This window comes from Astyanax mexicanus, chromosome 22 (genome assembly GCF_023375975.1).
Source record: "Astyanax mexicanus isolate ESR-SI-001 chromosome 22, AstMex3_surface, whole genome shotgun sequence".
Classification (NCBI taxonomy): Eukaryota; Metazoa; Chordata; class Actinopteri; order Characiformes; family Acestrorhamphidae; genus Astyanax; species Astyanax mexicanus.
In genome coordinates, this window is record NC_064429.1 from 11,473,488 (window position 1) to 11,495,665 (window position 22,178).

Below are 22,178 nucleotides of genomic sequence, written 5' to 3' on the forward strand. Positions count from 1 at the left end.
AGTTCTAAATCAGGTCTCTGGCTTCCTCTCCCAGAATGACCTTCTGGACCAGAACCAATCTGGGTTCAAAAAAGGACACTCTACCGAGACGGCTCTGTTGTCTGTGACTGAAGCGTTGAAAACTGCCAGAGCTGCAGGTCAGTCCTCAGTGCTCATTCTGCTGGACCTCTCGGCCGCATTTGACACAGTCAACCATGACTTCCTCCTAACTATACTCTCAAACATGGGGATCGCAGACAATGCGCTGTCATGGTTCAGATCGTACCTCACTGGGCGCTCGTTCAAGGTGTCGTGGCAAGGACAGCTGTCCTCAGCCCGCTCCTTATCCACTGCGGTTCCCCAAGGTTCGGTACTGGGACCCCTTCTCTTCTCCATATACACCACCTCTCTTGGTCAGGTTGTCCGCTCACACGGATTTTCCTACCATTGCTTTGCTGATGACACCCAGCTATACCTGTCATTCTCACCTGAAGATCACTCAATCTCTGCACGGATATCGCAGTGTCTCTCTGACATATCCTCATGGATGAAGGAGCATCACCTTCAATTAAATCTCTCAAAGACTGAACTTCTGGTTATACCAGCAAAACCATCTTTTCAACACAACTTCTCTATAAGTATCGACTCTCTCTCTCTCTCTCACCAACAAAGGTTGCTAGGAACCTGGGTGTTCTGGTTGATGACCAACTCTCCTTCACGCACCATGTGGCCTCAGTTGCTCGGTCCTGCCGCTTTGCGCTCTATAACATCCGAAAAATTAGACCGTTCTTGACGCAACAGGCCACCCAACTCCTGGTGCAAGCGGTAGTCATCTCACGCCTCAACTACTGCAATGCCCTGCTAACTGGCCTCCCGGCCTGCGTAGTAAAACCACTCCAGATGATCCAGAACGCAGCAGCACGTCTGGTCTTCAACCAGCCAAAACGGACACATGTCACCCCGCTGCTCCACTGGCTACCAGTTGATGCTCGCAATCCAGACTGTTCTCATACAGAGTTCCCCAATGGTGGAACAAACTACCCTCCACTACCAGATCAGGAGAATCTCTCGCTATCTTTAAGAAACTCCTGAAGACAGAGCTCTTTAAAGAGCACTTACTCTCTTAACACCTCTAACACACTAACTACTTCTAACCTCATTTCCTTCTTCCCCTCCTTCACTTCTCTATCCTATTATTCCCCTTTGACCTCCTTTTATCCCTATCCAAAGATGTTTTACCTTTAAACTTATTTTACATTGTACTTGACTATTGTAAGTCGCTTTGGACAAAAGCGTCTGCCAAATGTAATGTAATGTAATGTAATGTAATCAATACTAATTACTAACTATTAATACGTATTATTAATGCAAATAAATGTTGAGCTTTTGTCTGGTATTACTTAATGTTTTTTCAAGACTGATATGATGAGAACAAACATCTCTGTGATCAAATGTTTAGCTGGAAACTGGTGTTTCCTGTCTGATCTGGTGTTCATGTGGATCCACCTGCTGGTCAGCTCATGTATCAAGCTGTGAGTATCAAATGTAATGAATATATATATATATTTAGGGATTTACATAGAACATCATTCAGGTGTGTAGGTTTAACTCTGCTATTGACATCATCATATCACACTGTCATTACTACCTCAGTGGGCGGAGCTTCTGAGACTATAGTCTAGTTTTGCTGTTTAATACCTGAAGATCTTACAGCTCTACAGCAGCAGGGTTCTGTATTAGTTTCTGTATTCCACTGTATTTCACTGAAAACCCTTAATGAAGATCTGAGGAGATGTTAGGAGAACGTTGCTGTGTGAGGAACATCTCTCAGTTTGGTATTTTACATTTTCACACAATTATCTGAACTTTCTCCTATTTCATTTCAGCTTCATTACAGTTTTCAAAACGGTTTTAGTCTGCATTCCAACCAAAACCTAAAACTATGAAGGTCTATTTTGTCACATTTTGTTTGTGTTATTTTTTATTATTGTTGTTTTTTTTTTATCTTATTCGTATAACAATAATAATAGTAATAACAAAACTGTTATATAAGTGGCATTGGTGGTGGGTCTGATGTGATTTTTGTAAATAAATGATATTTTATATTAACTAGAGATGTTTTGCTTCTGCATGTTTTAAAACGTTTCACCAACATGACAAATAAATATATGTAAAAGGTATGAAAATGAAAATTTTCCCCTAATGTACTGCAATAGTTTGAAATATATATACAGCTTTGGAAAACAATAAGAGAGGACTTCAGTTTCTGAATCAGTTTCTCTGATTTTGCTATTTATAGGTTTATGTTTGAGTAAAATTAACATTGTTGTTTTATTCTATAAACTACAGACAACATTTCTCCCAAATTCCTAATACAAATATTATCATTTACTGCATTTGCAATGAGAAATGAAAATGAGAAATGGCAAAGAAAACAAGTTTATATTCATAAAGTTTTTGGTGGATTAACCCTGGTTTTTAATCAGTTTTCATGCATCTTGGCATCATGTTCTCCTCCACCAGTCTTACACACTGCTTTTGGATAACTTTACGCTGCCTTACTCCTGGTGCAAAAATTCAAGCTGTTCAGTTTGGTGGTTTGATGGTTTGTGATCTCATTTACTACTGATTACTCCTTTAATCAAAGTTGAACATTATTTTATCTTACATGGTACATCATACCATCTATCTATCATCAGTAGACTCTAAGGGCTGCAGTCCACAGTCATAATCACCACAGGATTAACTATAAATACAGTTATTGTTTAATAAACAGGAACATTATAAACATTAAATCATTAATGTTCCTAAAATGATTTGCAGAGGCACATAAAACAAAGTACAATACAGTACAAAGTAATTCCAATCATGTGTTCATACTCATTCATAATGCTGTGACGTCAGTTAAGCATTTGCTTAAAGCTAGCATTTTTCTAATTACTCCTCTTAAACGATCTCGAAATTCAGAGAATCCAGTGATATTTAGGAGGTAAATGTACACAGAATAATACATGCAGGGTTCTGAACATATTTATTTACCACAGAATGTGATAGAAGCCAGTTTTTGAAAAGCCCATTCAAATTCCCCATTCACTTGAACCGCTTAGACACAGAACCCCAAATATGGGCATTAACAACATGGTGCCGACTACAAAATGACGAGGACTTCAGTGGCCTATTCTCTCGCAGAGTTAAATCTTATTGTTGCTCCAGTGGCAGCATTGCTTCTGTTATCTGGCTGCTATCTTCATTTCTTTGAACCTGGTTTATCAGGATACACACATTTCCCTCACACGGCTTCTTCTTCCATCTGCAGGTTCCCACAAGCAAAATGAAAAAGAAAAAAGGCTGTTAACTGTTCATGGGTCTAAAGAAACACTCAGTGGGCGTGTTTTAAGGCTGAGGGATGTTTCTATTGGCTGGCCATGCAGGATAATGCAGTGTTAGCATAGTCGGATGTTCTTAGTTGTCAGCATTGCTAACTCATCATTAGCGATGTTGGACAATGCCACATGTAATGTGGGAAAAGGCCAGTAGCTACATAAAAACAACAAGTCCTTATAAAGCAAAGTCATAGCCAGAAAGCCGTGTTTAGCTTGCTGTTGTAACGACCACTGTTTGGCCATTGAATGAGTCTCAAACCATTGCTGCTTTCCACTCTGTTTATTCTGAAACAGATTTTAACCAAATAAATCTTCACATCTTGCAATACACGCCTGCAGGTAAAACACACCTGAGTTTTCTTTTTAAAACAGTATTTTTCACACAACATGTATGTGATCGTATAGCTTGTTTTTTTCTTCATAAAATATATCCAAAATTTACAGAGGAAAGCGTTCTTTATCTCTTATCGCACAACAGGATTAGTAAAATTAATTCATAACATATTCAGAAATATTTATAGTGCATTTTTGGAGGGAAAATCAGATTTTAATCAGATTTTAAACCAAATAAATCTTCAGATCTTGCAATGTACTTTTGCAGGTGTAACACACTGAGGTTGATAAACAAAAAAAGTTGTAGTAAAAGATCAGATCCAGCAGGAGTGACTGTGTGTGACAGAAGAATGTAAAAGAATCTCTTTAAACCAGTAATAATAGCAGCTCTCAGTAAATAAACAGGAACGCGCCTCCTCCTCTACAGGCTGTTCATGCGTCACTTTGCTTTCAGTTCAGCCGTTGTTACATTGACAAGTCCACAGAAATTCACCAAACCGAAAGAGAACCTTAACCGGTAGAAGAGAGAACAGAACACAAAGAAAATAAAGGAAATAAATCCTGTATAAGGTAGGATATTTTACTAAAACAGTTTAACACTAATAATCTGAAACCCGGACTCCGGCTGTAGCTGTTTAAATGAGTTTAGATGTGGGAAAGTTCCGAAGTAAACAGATTAAACTGCTGTATTAAAGTTAGGCTGTAGCGCTCTGAGAAAGAGTACAGGGCGTAACCTGAAAAAGACGTACCGTGTTTTAATGTAGTAAAACAATGAGCTAAAAACACCGACACTCATCTCATCAATCTCATTAATTACTCTTCATAAGTACTCCACACTACTCCATACTACTGTAAATATACAAGAATTAATAACGAGTCATAAATGAGAGAAGTTTAGTGTTCCTATAGGTTGTTATTTTAGCACACTAAGCCAGTGTTAATTTTGACAGGTGATTTCAATTTAGTTTTAGTCTTTTTACTAAAATATAATAGTTTTAGTCACATTTTGGTTATGGTCTTTTGGTTATTGATATCTGTAGTCGAGTTCAAGTCGACGATAACAAATAACATTTTAGTCTAGTTTTAGTCTAATGAATTTTAGTTATATAAAATATGTATTACATATTTTTATTGTTTTTCTATTTTTTATTTGTGGTTTTATTTTGAGGTAATTTACTGATGCTGTTTATTAAAATAATAGCCTTTAAGTTTTGTTGCAATTAAATTATGCTAACATTAAAAAGTTTTAAAGCATGAGGGGAAAGATAAAGTCAAGTTTCTGAAATTATACACTTCTACTGCAGTACAGATTTATACTAATATTACTGTTTTTTTCAGTAGACTAGACTTACATTACTTAACAAGTGTATTTAGTAAAATATTTAGCACATGCAAACATATATTGTGTGTGTGGTAATTGTTTAAGCAGACTGTGTTTAAGAAGACTTTTTCTTGCAACTGTACGTCACACCACTGTGTAGAACATTACTAGGCTTAATCTCTTCTCAGGAAACAGACTCAAAATGTCACCAGATATAAAATATTTATACGTTTAAATGTTCTGTTTTTACTGAATTGGATTAATTAGTGTATGGATATTATCCCTAAATTTCCTTTGGGATAAATAAAGTGTCTATCTATTTTATCAGCTCTACCATGCCATCCTGCACATCTGCTCTCAGTGTGCTGCTCCTAATGGTTGTTACACTCTGTATTGGTAAGTGTGTAGAATTCTACCTAATTATATTCTAATTATTTTACTCTTTAAATACTCCACTGTATTTTTACTCACTTTAGGATTTACTTAAATAATTTAATTCTGAAAAAAAGATGTTGGGTGGTTGGCATGTGATCAGCTGAGTATAAACAGATCTCAAGAATTTACTCCTGTTACACCCCTGTATACCTCTAATCTCTCCTTCAGTGTGTGAATCGGCTCATCCTGTAGTGAAGGTGGAGTTTAATGGTACTGCTGTTCTGCCCTGTACTGATACATGTTCTGGAGTGGTGAAATGGTCCATGTTCAGTAAATCCTCTGATCCTCTGGCTGAGTGTGATCAGACTTCCTGCAGATCAGTGAAGGAGGGATATCAGATGAACTATAATCAATACCTGCAGGGAGATTTCTCTCTGATCATCACTGAAGGTGATTTCAGTAAGAGAGGAGATTACACCTGTAAATGTGATAAGAAGGATCTCTGTGATGTTCAACTTCAGATTAAGAGTAAGTGTTTGATCCACTTTCAGAATCTCCAGTGTTGTAGATTCAGTGATTTAAACTCAGTTTCTGATGTTTGTTTCTGGTTGTTTTTCTCCTCCTCAGCTCTAAAAACAGCAGTCCAGATAAAACCTGGTGAGACTCTGCAGCTGAACCTGCAAATATCAGAACGATTGGAGGTGATCTACAGCAGCACTGATCCAGCTAAACCGTCCAGTGATCAGATCTGTACAGTGGAGAGACGCTCAGTAAAGCTGAGTCCTAAATATTCAGAGAGAGCATCAGTATCATCTGATCTGGAGCTGAGAGGAGTGAAGGAGTCTGATAGTGGGGTTTATACTGTGTGGGACACCTCTACTAATGAGATTATCTGCATCTACACAGTGATCGTCCACGGTGAGAGTATTTACAGTGATTATTACAGCTACAGTGGCTTGCAAAATGATTAATACCGCTCGAACTTTTCCGTATTTTGTCACATTACAACCACAAACATAAACATATTTCATTGGAATTTAATATGAAAGACCAACACAAAGTTGTACACAATAATAGCTGCAAGTCCTTTTTGGAATGTCTCCACCAGCTTTGCACATCTCGTGACTGAAATGTTGCCTATTATTTTGCAAAACAGCTGAAGCTCAGTCAGATTAGATGGAGAGAGTCTGTGAACAGCAGTTTCCAGATCCTGCCACAAATTCTCTATTTGGGTTTAGGTCTGGACTGTGACTTGGCCATTCTAACACATGAATATGTTTTGTTCTAAATGATTCCACTGTAGCTCTGGCTGTATGTTTCCCTGTATGTCTTCCCATCAACTCTGACCAACTTCCCTGTCCTTGCTGAAGAGAAGCAGCCCCAGAGCTTGATGCCACCATGTCCTACAGTGTGGATGGTGTGTTCAGAGTGATGTGCAGTGTTGATTTTCCGCCACACAAAGCGTTTTGCTTTTTGGACAGAAAGTTTAACTTAGGTCTCATCTGACCACAGAATTTTCTCCACATGTTAGCTTTGTCCCCAACATGACTTCTGGCTATAAACTACAAACGGGATTTTTATGGTTTTCTTTTAACAATGGCTTCTTGCTACTCTTCTATAAAGACCACATTTGTGCAGTGTCCTGTGAGCAAATTCCCCCACCTGAGCTGTGGATCTCTGCATTTCGTCCAGAGTCACCATGGACCTCTTTGCTGCATCTCTGATCAGTGCTCTCCTTGTTCAGCCTGTAAATTTAGGTGGTCGGTCTTATCTTGGTAGCATTACAGTTGTGCCGTAGTCTTTCCATTTTAGGATAATGGATTGAACAGTGCTCTGTGAGATGTTCAAAGCTTTTTAAAATCTTTTTATAGCCTAAACCTGCTTTAAACTTCTCATCAACCTTATTCCTGACCTGTCTGGGGTGTTCTTTGGTTCTTTGGGCTTCATGATGCTATTTTTACTCCCCACTGTCCCCATTATTCTCTTAACCAACCTCTGAGGCTCACAGAGCTGCTGTATTTGTACTGAGATTAGATTTAACACACAGGTGGACTCTTTTTAGTCATTAGCATCATCAGGCAACTTCTGAATGCAATTAGCTGAATACTTTTGCACACCACACTTTTCAGTTTTTTATTTGTAAAACATGTTTTGAATCATGCATAATTTACTTTCCACTTCACAATTGTGTACCACTTTTAGGGGTGTCACGATCTCGATATTTTATCGAAATCGAATCGAAATGAGGTCATGGTCTCGAGTATCGAAGTCAAAAAGAGGATCGACGATCCCTCCCGCGCGCGCTACGCAAATAGCGCAGCGCGCTACGCAAATGGCGCGGCACCAACACAGCGCATCCTATTCATTTAAATAGAGAGCCGCTGCATGAGCGCAGCCCCGCCCTCAGTTCTGCTGTGTGAGAGACAGCTGCCTTTCAACCACGGAGGAGAAACTGAAAACGGATTTATAGAAATATAGACAGGGCTCTCAAGTTTTGAGTGTCGGCGGGAGTGTGATCACTGTTTTTTATCTGTCCAACGGGGGAGGGGGGGCGGGGGTTGGGCGCGCAGGTTTTGTATCTGTATCTAAGGGAGGGGTGGGTGCGCGCAGGTGAGAGCGTGTGAACTCGCTGAAATGCGTGTGTCAGTGTGAATTGAGAACACTGACTATAGATCACAGTGAGGTGGATTAAAAATCTTAAACTTATAATTGACTACACCTGTTGCTTTCCATTGAATTAAAAAAACATCTTTCTCTCAGATAAAGTAAACACAAGCGTGTTTCTGACTAAAATAAAAGCTTTTCAGGAGAGATATAAGTTATGTGTAAATATTTATAAGACAATACCTGACAAAATCTGTTTTAATGACGTTAATAAACATCACTGTGACAGCGCTAGTCACAGTTTCACCACATCACTTATCTAACCAGCCTGTACTGATTTCTGCCCCCCAATAATGCTTTCAATAACCTCTAATAGCCTTTAATAGTCTTCAGTAGCCTTTAAAAGACTTACCTGGCGGCCGTGGTGTGTCCACTAAACTCCGTAGTTATAAACATCCTGAGGTTAGCAGCGCGCTAACTGACCTGTTTATAATGTAATCCGAGCAGTGACTCCGTGTCGGCTGTTCTAACCTGCTGCTGTTAGCTGCTTGGGCTGAAAGATGAACTGTAGTGAGCTGTATTATCCGGTTAGTGGGGTTAAAACCTTTATTTGTTTACAGAAACAGTAAAAACGGACTGGCTGAGCTCTGTAGCCCGTGGCTGGGCTGTACTGAAGTAGTGACTGAGTGAAGAGAGCGGGGCTTGTGCTGCTGCAGCTCCGACTAGTGGTTGGATGAAGAACTGCAGCTTCATGTAAGTGAGCAGTTTCACCAGCCATCCACACACAGCTCTGATAAACTGCTTGTTTTAATAGTGCACACTGTTGCTACCAAAAAAAGTCACTAGATGGCATTACCATATATATCTTAATAAATAATAATAATAATATTTATAATATTTATAATAATAATAATAAATATATTATTTAAATTTTATGAGGCATAAAATAATAACAAGAAAAAAAAACAAGAAAATCGAGAATCGAATCGAATCGTGACCCTCAAATCGAAAATGAAATCGAATCGAGGATTTAGAGAATCGTGACACCCCTAACCACTTTGTGTTGGTCTTTCACATTAAATTCCAATTAAATATATTTATGTTTGTGGTTGTAATGTGACAAAATATGGAAAGGTTCAAGGGGTGTGAATACTTTTGCAAGTCACTGTAAAACACATTATACACCTGAACTGGCTTAGAGGCAAATGGACTGTACAAACATATTGTAATCCTGTATATGTTTTATATGTTGCACATTTGTATATGTTAAATGTGGTGTGAGCTAATAGTGGGGGAATTCAAGTTAGAGAACTATTGAAACACAGCTCTTCAGACTGAGATCTTACTCTGTGATTTTACTGTTGTGTGTTTCTGGTGTTTCAGGTGATTCTAAAGCTGGTGGTCAGGAACAGAAACCCAGTAATCCCACCAGCAGTCCTTCACCAGGTAGATATTACAGTTCACTCTATTTACACACTAATGACCTGCTTATACAGAGATTCATACTGTTACTGATTATTAATAATTATTTATAAAGAGAACCTTGTCTCTGTTCACTTAAACGGTTGGAGATCAGGAGCAGAAATAACACACACTAAATATATTTTATGATGTATTAACAGATTATAGTAATAACACTAATAATTAGTGTGTGTGTGTGTTTTGTAGATTGTCAGGAAGCTGCTCCGCCAAGCTCAGTGTCTGGAGTGTTGGCATGGCTGGTGGTGGTGTTGGGGATGGTGTGTGTGGTATTAGTGGTGGGGAACGTGGTGCAGTGGAGAATAAATCAGCGTCTCCAGAGAACATCAGCGAGCAAAAGAGATAACTAAAGTGGATAACACTCTCCTTCAGCAATACAGTACAGAAACACGTCTGAATATCATTCCCAGTCTGACTAGTTATAGTTAGTTATATATTCCTGTTTATAGAAGTATCTGGATAGAGGTATCAGTGTGGAGAGTGTAGAAGATTATACTGTTCTTCTGCAGAACATCAGTGTAAAACATCTGTACACAGATTAGTCTTAACTCTCTCAGTGTGAACTGGAGGTTCCTCTCACTTCACTGTTTATTACTGTAGATTATATCTGTGAATTTCAGGATTGGTGCTGCTACTATTTGTGACCTTAACTCTAATGATGGCATTTTTCTGTGTAAAAAAAGGATTTTAATGTAAACAATTTTAATCTCTGTCTCTGTAACGTTTATCACTACATTTAGACACAGAATATTGGGTGTAAAACTTTTTTCTGTTTTATATATGTCACACATTAGCCCATGTCTGTCTTGTGTTTTTCCCTCATTTGGTCCCTTGTGCTCCTGCCCTCTGTTATCCTGTCATGTGTTCCCAGCCATGTGCTTCTGTGTCCCTGCCTCTGCCCTGGCCCCACCCTAGCCCCGCCCTATCCATTAGTGTTATCACCTTGTGTCCTGTTTGTAACCCCGCCCCCTCATTACGGGTCCTCACCCTCCTTGTGTATAAATAGCCCTTTGTATGAGTGTTTTCTTGTTGAGTCTTTTGTATCCTTGTTTCCTGTAATATGCGGTTGCCAGTTTTTTTGGTCTTTTTTGCCAGTTTTTTTGTTTTTTTTTGGATTTTGTGGTCTTTTGTATCTCTGTTTCTTCAGTCCAGGTCTGTTTTGTGTGCCAAGTTTGTTCATTTAGTATTCTTAGTGTTCTTCTAGTTATTCAGTTTATTGTTTGTTTAGTTAAGCTTAGTTTTGTTCTAGTCTTAGTTAATTTATATCCTAGTCTTGTTTTTTGCTTTACTAGCGTTTTGTTTTCTGTTTTAATGTATGTATGTATCTTGTTTATTAAATATTATATCTGCTCTTACGCCCACCCTCTCATTTGTGACAATATAGAATAAAAATCAATCAGTGCTGAGTTGTTTGTGTTAACTGGTTAACTCTAATTGGTTCTATAACTTAATTTTGAATTATGAAATATTTTACTTTAATATTTGTTTCAATAATATTTAATAATATGCTAATAATACTGTAAATCCCTTTTTACTCCCAACAATAAATTGTCTGAAACATACCCTGCTGCTGTGCTGATTTACTCTAAACTACTTCTCTTTGGTCTGTAAGGTCACAGGTTCAACCCGGCCTTTGTCGTCTCTGACAGCGACTCTATGAAAGTGCATTAATGTTTATCTAAACTCTAAAGACTCAGAAGTGCTTAAACCCTATCACTCTTTTCCATCGCAGTTTCTGTCCAGCGGGTGCTGCTCAGCCCCTCCACCGTGACAAAGCACTCACAGACGGGCACACTTCACACTAGCCTCGCGCCAGTGCAAGCTGCACATAATGTCAGACAGTTTTAATGTTGTGGACGGATTTTGGAGAAGCCATTTGATAGTCTTCCTTACGAAAAAAAAATGTAAGAGTTAAACAGCAGCAGGGCAGATCAACTGCTCAGATTAATTTGGTGTAAAGGTGGGGAAAAGTAACAGGTCTTTTCAGCTGTTCTGGTGTGATAAAGTGAGCTGGCTGACTGGAAGTGCTGTAACAAATAAAATGTACTGATGGCCATTCCTCTTGATGAAACTATCTCAGGACATAAATGAACAGGGGCCAGTAGTAAGTATTGTGTTATTATTAAACATAATTAAAATAATTTAAATTAATAAAGGGATTATTTAAGGAAATTAAAACTGTTCAAAAAGGAACTAAATAAATAAATTTACCTGCATTTTTTCCTTTACCAACTTTAAAGATCTTGCGTAATGATTTTTACTGATCATTTTATGTTTATTCATGTCATAGCGTTGTTTTTTATGTAATTGTTCAATGTAAAGAATGGGTACCTTCTTGTTGTGTAGTGAAAACTTGAAAATAATGCCTTTTTTTTTTACAAAAAAAAAAAATCTCAGGGAGAGTAGAATTTACGTATAGATAAAACTACATATGTAGGGTTGCCAACTTTTCGAAAATGAAATAAGGGAAATAAGGGGCGGGTGCACTATGATATATATATATATATATATATATATATATATATATATATATATATATATATTAGTCTATAAATTATACTCCAAACCATGAAACAGTATGCTAAGTTTGTTGAAAAAAGTATGTTTTGGCAGACACTTTTAGTTAATTAATTAATTCGAACCACATATATAATATACAGTACTGTGCTAACGTTTTAAGCACCAAAGTAAATTACACTAATCCATTTATCTCAGAAATATTCGTGTTTTTACCGGGAAAAAGCACCACATATGATTTGAACAGATGCACATAAACATAAATACAGTAAAACATGACAAGGAATTCACATTTTTAACTAAGTATGTTGTATCTTGTGATCCGAGCTGAAGAAAAAAGTGTAGAGATTCCAGAGTTTCTCCTGGATGCTCCTCAGCCAGCATGTGTATATTATATTCAGTTCCGTCAGCAGCTCACCTGATTTACCAAATTACCTAACCAGGTGTTGATGTGATGATAAATAACTCTAATAAACTCAAACGAGCAGGAGAGATTAGGAAATGTTTTTTAAAAACAGGAAAACAGGGCTGTAAAAGCTCTGCTTTTTGTAGTTATAAGAGCTAATAATCACTTCACAGATAAGAAGCTTTTTCTTTACTGAAATCCCCACAGGTGCCTAAAACTTTTGCACAGTACTGTATGTTTCGTTCAGAAATATGTTGTTCATAACAGAAATATTTTTAATGTAAGAAATTAAATTTACGGATAATATATGCTTTAAAATGAGCTTTTTTATACCATATCAGCTTCTGGAGACGAATATCGCACAGGGAACCTGCACAATGCTCCCTCTCCCTGTACTCTCCTCTCCCTGTATCCTCCTCTCCCTGTACTCTCCTCTCCCTGTATTCTCCTCCTCAGCCTCTGGTCTCTCTCCTGCTGCGTGCTGTTAAACGCTGTACGTGAGCACTGGTCTCTACGTTCTAAATCACAGGAATAGTGCACTATATTGTGTGTTAACCAGTGGTAAATAGTGCACTGTTTCTGTGATAAGGAGGGAGTGATTTAGAACGCCCCACCGCGCTGCCCCCCCTCCGCTCAGAGAACAGCCACTCCTGAACAGAGGCTGCACTTCTGATTGGTTGTGAGTCTCCGTGTCTTGACCAATGAGAGTCGCAGCCTCTGTTTAGAAGGAGTGGCTGTTCTCCAGCGGAGGAGGGGCAGCGCCGCAGCGGTGTTTTTGTATGAAACGCCAAAAGGCCCAAAAAAACGCCTGGACCAGACGCCTTTTATCGAAAAGAACGGCGTAAAATACGTACAGAGTGCCGTCTCAGTGCAATAAGACGGCGTAAAAAGCAGCGTTTTAGTGTCTCTCTTGACACCGTAAAAAGCGGCGTTTAATAATAAGATAATGAGCTCCACCTTCCAGTTTTGAAAGCCAATACATTTAAACTCTGTTCAGCCAATGCTCTTACAGAGAGACTCAGTCTAAAGCAATTCACTGCAGATCCGAGCTCCTGAGCTCTTCAGACACAGTTTTTTAGACACAATTAACAATATACCATCTATAGACATTCCCGCTGGTGCTCATGCCTTTTATTAGTCTAATATTTATGCTGTATCAATGTAAAAATGTAAAAATAAACGCTGTGCAGCTCCCCACTTTTTTTTTATCCAGACGGAAATCACATCACCTTGTCAGTATATCACACATGAAGAACCCTATTGTTGCAAAAACATCAGGGTTTCAATAAATGAATTTATTAATTTATTAAATTAGTTACAAATTATATTAGGAAGCTGATTCTTCTTATTTTTATTCTTATTATAATATTATAATTATACAGTATAATTATAATATATTATATTATATTATATAAAATTATATATTATAATTATATTATTATTATTATTATTATTATTATTATTATTATTATTATAAGATGTAAAGTATTCTTAATTTCCTAATTTTTCTATTTCCATAAGGAAACAAGTAATGTCATTTACAGACATAGACTTACAAGTTACATATTTATTATATTTATATTTATTATTATATTATATTTACTTCAGTCGCTTAGAAACCTTCATTAAATTATTAATCTGGCTCTTTACTTTGGAAAATCTATTCAATATCCAAACTCATTGGCAAGCCCCACGCACATTATGAGTGTCAACTTATCTCATCATATTCTATTATTATGTAACATCAATTAGCTGATACACATACAGGCAGTACAATACACTGTATTTATTATAAACACACAAACTGACCAACAGCACCACAGCTAGCCTAACTCACTCCAGTCTAAATGCTGGACAGCCTGGATCATTTGCTTAAAAAAGCGCTGTTTAATTTTGCGTGCGTGTATGCATTTTTCTTGACGCGGCTCCGAGACAAAGTGGATCAGATCGTTCGCGCTGCGTGGGGGTGATTGATTTCGTTACTAAAATTCTTTAATTGTGGTATACTTTAAGATTTGAATATTTTAACATATTAGAGAGACACTTCTGTAAAAACAATTAAAACATCCCTAAAAAGGGGCTATAGCGACGTTCCTGTGTATAGACACCTATTCACGGTTTGTGGATGTCTTATCAAGTCTTGTCATTTATTTGCCCTAAAAAGGCCTTCAAATCTTCCTGTAAATCCTTTGAATTTAACATTGTTGTTGTGTGCACAAACAGGGGCAAAGCAGCCTGGCATTGATTATTTATATATGTATATATATATATATATATATATATATATATATATACATTATTATATATATTATTATTATATATATTTCTCATTTATATAATAAATGAGAAAAAATAAAAATTAAATTAAATATATATATATTTAATTTAATTTTTAATTTTTCTCATTTATTCTTATTAATTCTATTTTCTTACTTTCTGTTTTCTTTTAAATTGTAAATGCTCGGCTACACTGGAAATGATGTACTCCCGAGAGGAAAAAAAGATTTATTGATTGAATGATTGAATGATTGATTGGTAAGTTGAGCTATCCAGTGATTGAGAGTGTTCTTCGTGGAGTATAAATTTAGTCGCCATCCTTTTCTCTACCACCACCTCCGTGTCCGTGTCCTTGAATATTCAGCTGTGGGGGTGTTTTTTTTTTTTTTTTAGTTTATCACTGTATATCTTATAAACATTTACGTTTCCTTACATTTTATGATTACTAACACTCCTGTTATTTAGATCCTTCAAATAATATAAATACTGATACAGTTCCTGGCCAAATATTTAAGAGCTAATAAACCAAGAAACTCTTGAAATATAGCAAAATGACCCTATTAGCTACCATTTACCAAACGTAGCCTAAAAAGAAACACACTATTAATTAATAAAATTCATGCACAAGGGGCGTCCCTACTACTATTAATTTTATTTAAAATACATTGAACAGCATAAATATTAGACTAATAAAAGGCATGAGCACCAGCGTGAATGTCTGAAGAAGGTATATTGTAAATTTGTAATTAAAAAACTGAAGAGCTCAGGTTCAAGAGCTCGGATCTGCAGTGAATTGCTTTAGACTGAGTCTCTCTGTAAGAGCATTGGCTGAACAGAGTTTAAATGTATTGGCTTTCAAAACTGGAAGGTGGAGCTCATTATCTTATTATTAAACGCCGCTTTTTACGCCGCTTTTTACGGCGTCAAGAGAGACACTAAAACGCCGCTTTTTACGCCGTCTCAGTGCACTGAGACGGCGCTCTGTACGACGCACCAAAAGGGTCGAAAAACGCCGTGGGAAACGGCGTCTTCTGTGCTTTTAGCGGCGTTTCTAACGGCGGCGTGAAATCATACGGCGTATATTACGCCGTAAAACCCACACAGAACGGCGTATTTTACGCCGTTCTTTTAGATAAAAGGCGTCTGGTCCAGGCGTTTTTTGGGCCTTTTGGCGTTCCATATTTTTGAAACAAATCACCCGCCTTAATAACTCACCTTAAAAATACGGGACAAATCGCGTCCCGGATCAATTCAATACGTAACGCGTATTTTACTGTCCAAATACGGGACGAATACAGTTTTTAAGGGACGGTTGGTAACCCTATACATATGTTAAGATGTAGGCCGAAATTGAGCTTCCCCTCCTTGAAAGACCAGCATCCGCCACTGATGTACATACATTTATGTATTTAATAAAGTGAGAAGTGCTCACCTGACACTGAACAGGTACTCCCTCTAGAAGAACAACTCTTCCTCCAAAGGCTGGTAGATGAACTGCAACTGTGGACCATGAACACATGTTTACATGCATTTTTATATCTATAAACATCTGCCAGAATAAGATAATTAGTAATATAATAACTTGTTTAGAATCGAATGCGTTAACGCATCTGAGAAAATTCAGAAGCAAAAAACTACAAAAAAACAGCGGAGTAAAGTTAGTTTGATATTCGATATTCAGCGGAGATTCGCCTTTCGGCCGTTCTCTTGCTCACAGGCAATGTCCTAAACTCTCCCAGATTACATTTTCCAAACCACAGAAGAACAGAGAACAAACTACAAACGTCAGATTTTCTGAAAACACCCAACCTTTCTGTTTCTCCGAGAATATTTACTGAAAATGGCAGGAATCGCTGCAGCGGGCGCTGAAGCTGTTAAGGGACCGTCTGCAAAGTACGGACCCTGATTAAAAACGTAAACATTCACAGCGCCGTTTAATGCATTTCTACTGTAACACGCCCATATGAAATATAGATAAAAAAAAATCATACGTAGTCTTTAGTGACACACCTGAAAAATAACTACAACTTTTATTTTTGAAAAATATGATTTGGTTGATTTTATATTAATTTTTTAATAATAAAAATTGCTACTGTACTGCACTAATATGAATATAGAAATAAAATCACTTGTAGTCTTTAGAGACACACCTGATAAACATACTACAACCTTTAGTTTTTAAAAATATGTCTCGGTTGATTTTATATTAATTTTTTAATTATAAAAATTGCTACTGTAATGCACTAATATAAAATATAAAAATAAAATCACTTGTAGTCTTTAGAGACACACCCGATAAATATACTACAACTTTTCGTTTTGAAAAATATGACTCGGTTGATTTTATATTAAATTTTTTATACTAAAAATTGCTACTGTACTGTACTAATATGAAATATAGAAATAAAATCACTTGTAGTCCTCAAAGACACACCTGATAAACATACTACAACCTTTAGTTTTGAAAAATATGATTTGGTTGATTTTTTATAATTTTTTTAATAATAAAAATTGCTACTGTACTGTACTAATATGAAATATAGAAATAAAATCACTTGTAGTCTTTAGAGACACACCTGATAAACATACTACAACCTTTAGTTTTGAAAAATATGATTCGGTTGATTTTTTATTAATTTTTTAATACTAAAAATTGCAACTGTACTGTACTAATATGAAATATTGATAAAAAAAATCACTTGTAGTCTTTAGAGACACACCTGGTAAACATACTACAACTTTTAGTTTTGAAAAATATGACTCGGTTGATTTTATATTAATTTTCTAATAATAAAAATTGCTACTGTACTGGACTAATATGAAATATAGAAATAAAATTACTTGTAGTCCTCAAAGACACACCTGATAAACATACTACAACCTTTAGTTTTGAAAAATATGATTTAGTTGATTTTTTATAATTTTTTTAATAATAAAAATTGCTACTGTACTGTACTAATATGAAATATAGAAATAAAATTACTTGTAGTCCTCAAAGACACACCTGATAAACATACTACAACCTTTAGTTTTGAAAAATATGATTTAGTTGATTTTTTTATAATTTTTTTAATAATAAAAATTGCTACTGTACTGTACTAATATGAAATATTGATAAAAAATCACTTGTAGTCTTTAGAGACACACCTGATAAACATACTACAACCTTTATTTTTGAAAAATATGACTCGGTTGATTTTATATTAATTTTTTAATAATAAAAATTGCTACTGTACTGTACTAATATGAAATATAGATATAAAATCACTTGTAGTCCTCAGAGACACACCTGATAAACATACTACAACTTTTAGTTTTTAAAAATATGTCTCGGTTGATTTTATATTAATTTTCTAATAATAAAAATTGCTACTGTACTGTACTAATATGAAATATAGAAATAAAATCACTTGTAGTCTTTAGAGACACATCTGATAAACATTCTACAACTTTTAGTTTTGAAAAATATGACTCGGTTGATTTTATATTAATTTTTTAATAATAAAAATTGCTACTGTAATGCACTAATATAAAATATAAAAATAAAATCACTTGTAGTCTTTAGAGACACACCCGATAAACATACTACAACTTTTGGTTTTGAAAAATATGATTCGGTTAATTTTATGTAAATTTTTTTAATAATAAAAATTGCTACTGTACTGTACTAATATGAAATATAGAAATAAAATCACTTGTAGTCTTTAGAGACACACCTGATAAACATACTACAACTTTTGGTTTTGAAAAATATGATTCGGTTGATTTTATGTTAATTTTTTAATAATAAAAATTGCTACTGTAATGCACTAATATGAAATATAAAAATAAAATCACTTGTAGTCTTTAGAGACACGCTTGATGAACATGTACTACTTTTAGATTCGAATTTCGAATCGATTTTATTTTTATATTTCATATTAGTGCATTACAGTAGCAATGTTTATTATTAAAAAATTAACATAAAATCAACCGAGTCATATTTTTAAAAACTAAAAGTTGTAGTATGTTTATCAGGTGTGTCTCTAAAGACTACAAGTAATTTTATTTCTATATTTCATATTAGTACAGTACAGTAGCAATTTTTATTATTAAAAAAATTATAAAAAATCAACCAAATCATATTTTTCAAAAATAAAAGTTGTAGTTATTTTTCAGGTGTGTCACTAAAGACTACGTATGATTTTTTTTTATCTATATTTCATATGGGCGTGTTACAGTAGAAATGCATTAAACGGCGCTGTGAATGTTTACGTTTTTAATCAGGGTCCGTACTTTGCAGACGGTCCCTTAACAGCTTCAGCGCCCGCTGCAGCGATTCCTGCCATTTTCAGTAAATATTCTCGGAGAAACAGAAAGGTTGGGTGTTTTCAGAAAATCTGACGTTTGTAGTTTGTTCTCTGTTCTTCTGTGGTTTGGAAAATGTAATTAAGTCTCTCAGAAGCAAAGATGAGCGGAGCGTCACCACTCACGGAAAGCAGTGGGAAACCAGTGGGGGGAAAAGTGGAAAAAATTGAAGCAGCACTAAAATGATAATTAAATATCCTTCAACAAGAACAAACCAAGCCAGCTTTGCAGAACAACAACAGTATCACATGAGAAACAGTTCAGTTTCTATCGCCATTTTACTCTTCAGCACGAAACAACAACAGAAGAAATATGTTGCTATAAAACACCATTTTCCTGTGTTTCTTGCTTTAATATAGTAACTACAACAACAACAGTAATGTTTTAATGATATTAATAATCCTCATTTGTAATAAACTTACCTTCACACGTACCTCTGCAGCTCTCTCCTCACTCTCTGAAATTCTGGAAGCAGCTACACAAAGGTTTTTTCATAACCATCAGATAAAGCAGACAAGACCAGCACTGAGCACCTGGCTTTGTTCCATGTGAACTGCATTACCTTTATTTTTTAGGAGAATACAAGACTGGAATAAAACAAACATGTAGACACATGTTCAGAATGTTAAGTATTAACTGAATTCACAGCCTAAATAAAATACAGCAGAATATATTCACTATACTGGCAAAAGATTTCACTCACCTGACTTCACACACATATAAAAATGAGGTTCATCTCATTCTCAATCCATAGGGTTTAATATGATGTTGGCCCACCAATAACAGCTAGAACAGTTCTGGAAAGGCTTTAGTCAGACACTGTTTTTGGATGAGAGTCTGGCTCACATTCTTTCCTTTAATTTATCCCAGAGCATCAGTTCTATCAGGTTGAGGTCAGGACTCTGTGCAGGCCAGTCAGGTTCTTCCTCTCCAAACTCACCAGTTTGATTTGTGCACTGGGGTAGAGGTCTGCGCGGGACTGCGCGCCACATACACATTTCAAATATGAATTAAATTAGTTACATTTTAGTGCTTCAAATTTACTTATGTATTTATTAAAACAGCAATTCAGTGCTGAATAGTACTGTTACGTTTCTTACCACAGTCCAAACACATGCCGTCAGGTGAATTGGAGATGCTGAAAACCTCCCGTGTGTGTGTCGGTCCATGCTCCGCTTTGGGATTTTTCTTGAGTTTTTTTTTGTTGCCTGTATGGGAATCATTGCCTGATTATTAAAATGTATGTAATTATGTATTAATTTGCGGGAGCGAGACTACATGTTAATGTGGGTCCGGTCCCGCATCGCCTGGATTGATTAAACTCCTGCTCCCGCCAATAACAATTCAGTTCTGTACCGCGCCGCAACAAATCCTGATGGGTCTCGTGAGTCACGCGGCAGTGCAGACCTATACACTGGGGCTCAGTCATATTGGAACAAAGAAGAGTAAGAAAAAGTGGTTAAAGTGGGGGGAATAAGTTTAGGCTGCAGGTGAGCTTATCACAGAGAATTCACTCGAGCCTCACTGAATAAAGAGCATGCTGTTCGACCACAGACAGCCAGATCTTTCTGGAAACTTTATTTTTGAGATGCTTGTTTCATTTGATGCTGCAGTTCTATCATGTGGCTGCATTCTGCTATTTTATTAGGAACACTGAACAGAGACAAACCTTTATGAGCTCTGTTACCTCTTTAATCTTCCAAATCAAACCGTTTTTCACAGCTGTTGTGTGTTTTCCCATCTTTTTACAGCACTGTCCATTTTACACTCTAAAAATTCTTTTGAACTCTGATGTGGCTGTTAAGACAGAGTCTCAGTACCACACATCAGGTAAGTATCAGAGTTCGGTATGACTTTATTTAGATGCTACATTAGAGATGCCTCATAGATGCTCAACTAATATTCAGCTTACACTCAACTGAATATATATTAAATATAACTGAACTCTAAGGTGAAAGTAAATGATATGATTCTCTATTGAATGGAACTCACTACACACAACCCTAACCCTAACCCTTAGTGTTGAATAATGATGTGGTTAGGTTTAGGTTCTATAAAGAATCGCTTTCATTCAAATAAGGGTTAAGTTGTATTTAATAGACATTCAGTTGAATGTGAGTGAATATTTATGAGTCAACTTTTATGGACCATCCAACTATTCCAACTGTACGTGTTCAAACATTTTACATTTGCATTTTTTAGACCTGCAAACGTGATAACAATCATTCGTTTGATATTTGCTTTTTACCACAGACCTGCCTGTAGTTAAAACAATCAAACCGACCAAACAGGCTTTCCTGCACACAGTCACGGGTAAAATAACCGATCACACATTACTTTATGAGAAACAAATACAATACTGAGAGAAACTGTTTTAGAGTAGCAGTTTGTGTTTCCATGCATGGTACAGATATTATGACTTAATTACTATCTATCTACTTACAAACAAAAAAAATAAAGCAAACATGCAAGCAACGGTATAGCAGGAGAAGGTTACAAAGGTACTTTCTGTAGTCACATTGCTGTTGTATTTCCTGGAAAGAATGGGCTGAAGAACATTTGTTAAGTCTCCATAAAACAGGTCTAACAATGTACTATGTGACATTTATTAACACATTTCTAATGGTAAAGCACCATTTTCCACACTCAATGTAGTGCGCTAGTGTGCACATTAAGCTAAGTTGTGTAAATAAACCTGCAGCGTGGCAAAGTGTCAGCGATATGCAAAGTTCTATAACACTGTAATGATGCTTCCGCACCTCCACAGTCCTACATCTTTTGTTTTGGTTCAGTTTCTGAGAAATTAAACATTACAGTGACTGTGGCTTTTTCACCATTACCAAACCATCTTCACAAGCTAAAAGAAATTACATTAGCATTAGTGTAAGGCATCTTCAAATACTGCTGGTGTAGTGTCAGTCAGACAGCGCCTGACTCAGTGTTCACTTTGACAACAAATGATTGATTTGATTTAGTTTCAGTCAGTCTTGGGATGAAAATAGCATTTAGTTTAAGTCATAATTTAGTCATCTGAAATGTTTTTAGTGGAGTTTTAGTCAACTAAAACTACAGTTAATTTAGTCGACTAAAATGTAAAGGGTGTAAATGTAAATGCCTATTCATCAGATCCCTTGAATTATTAACTACACACTTATAC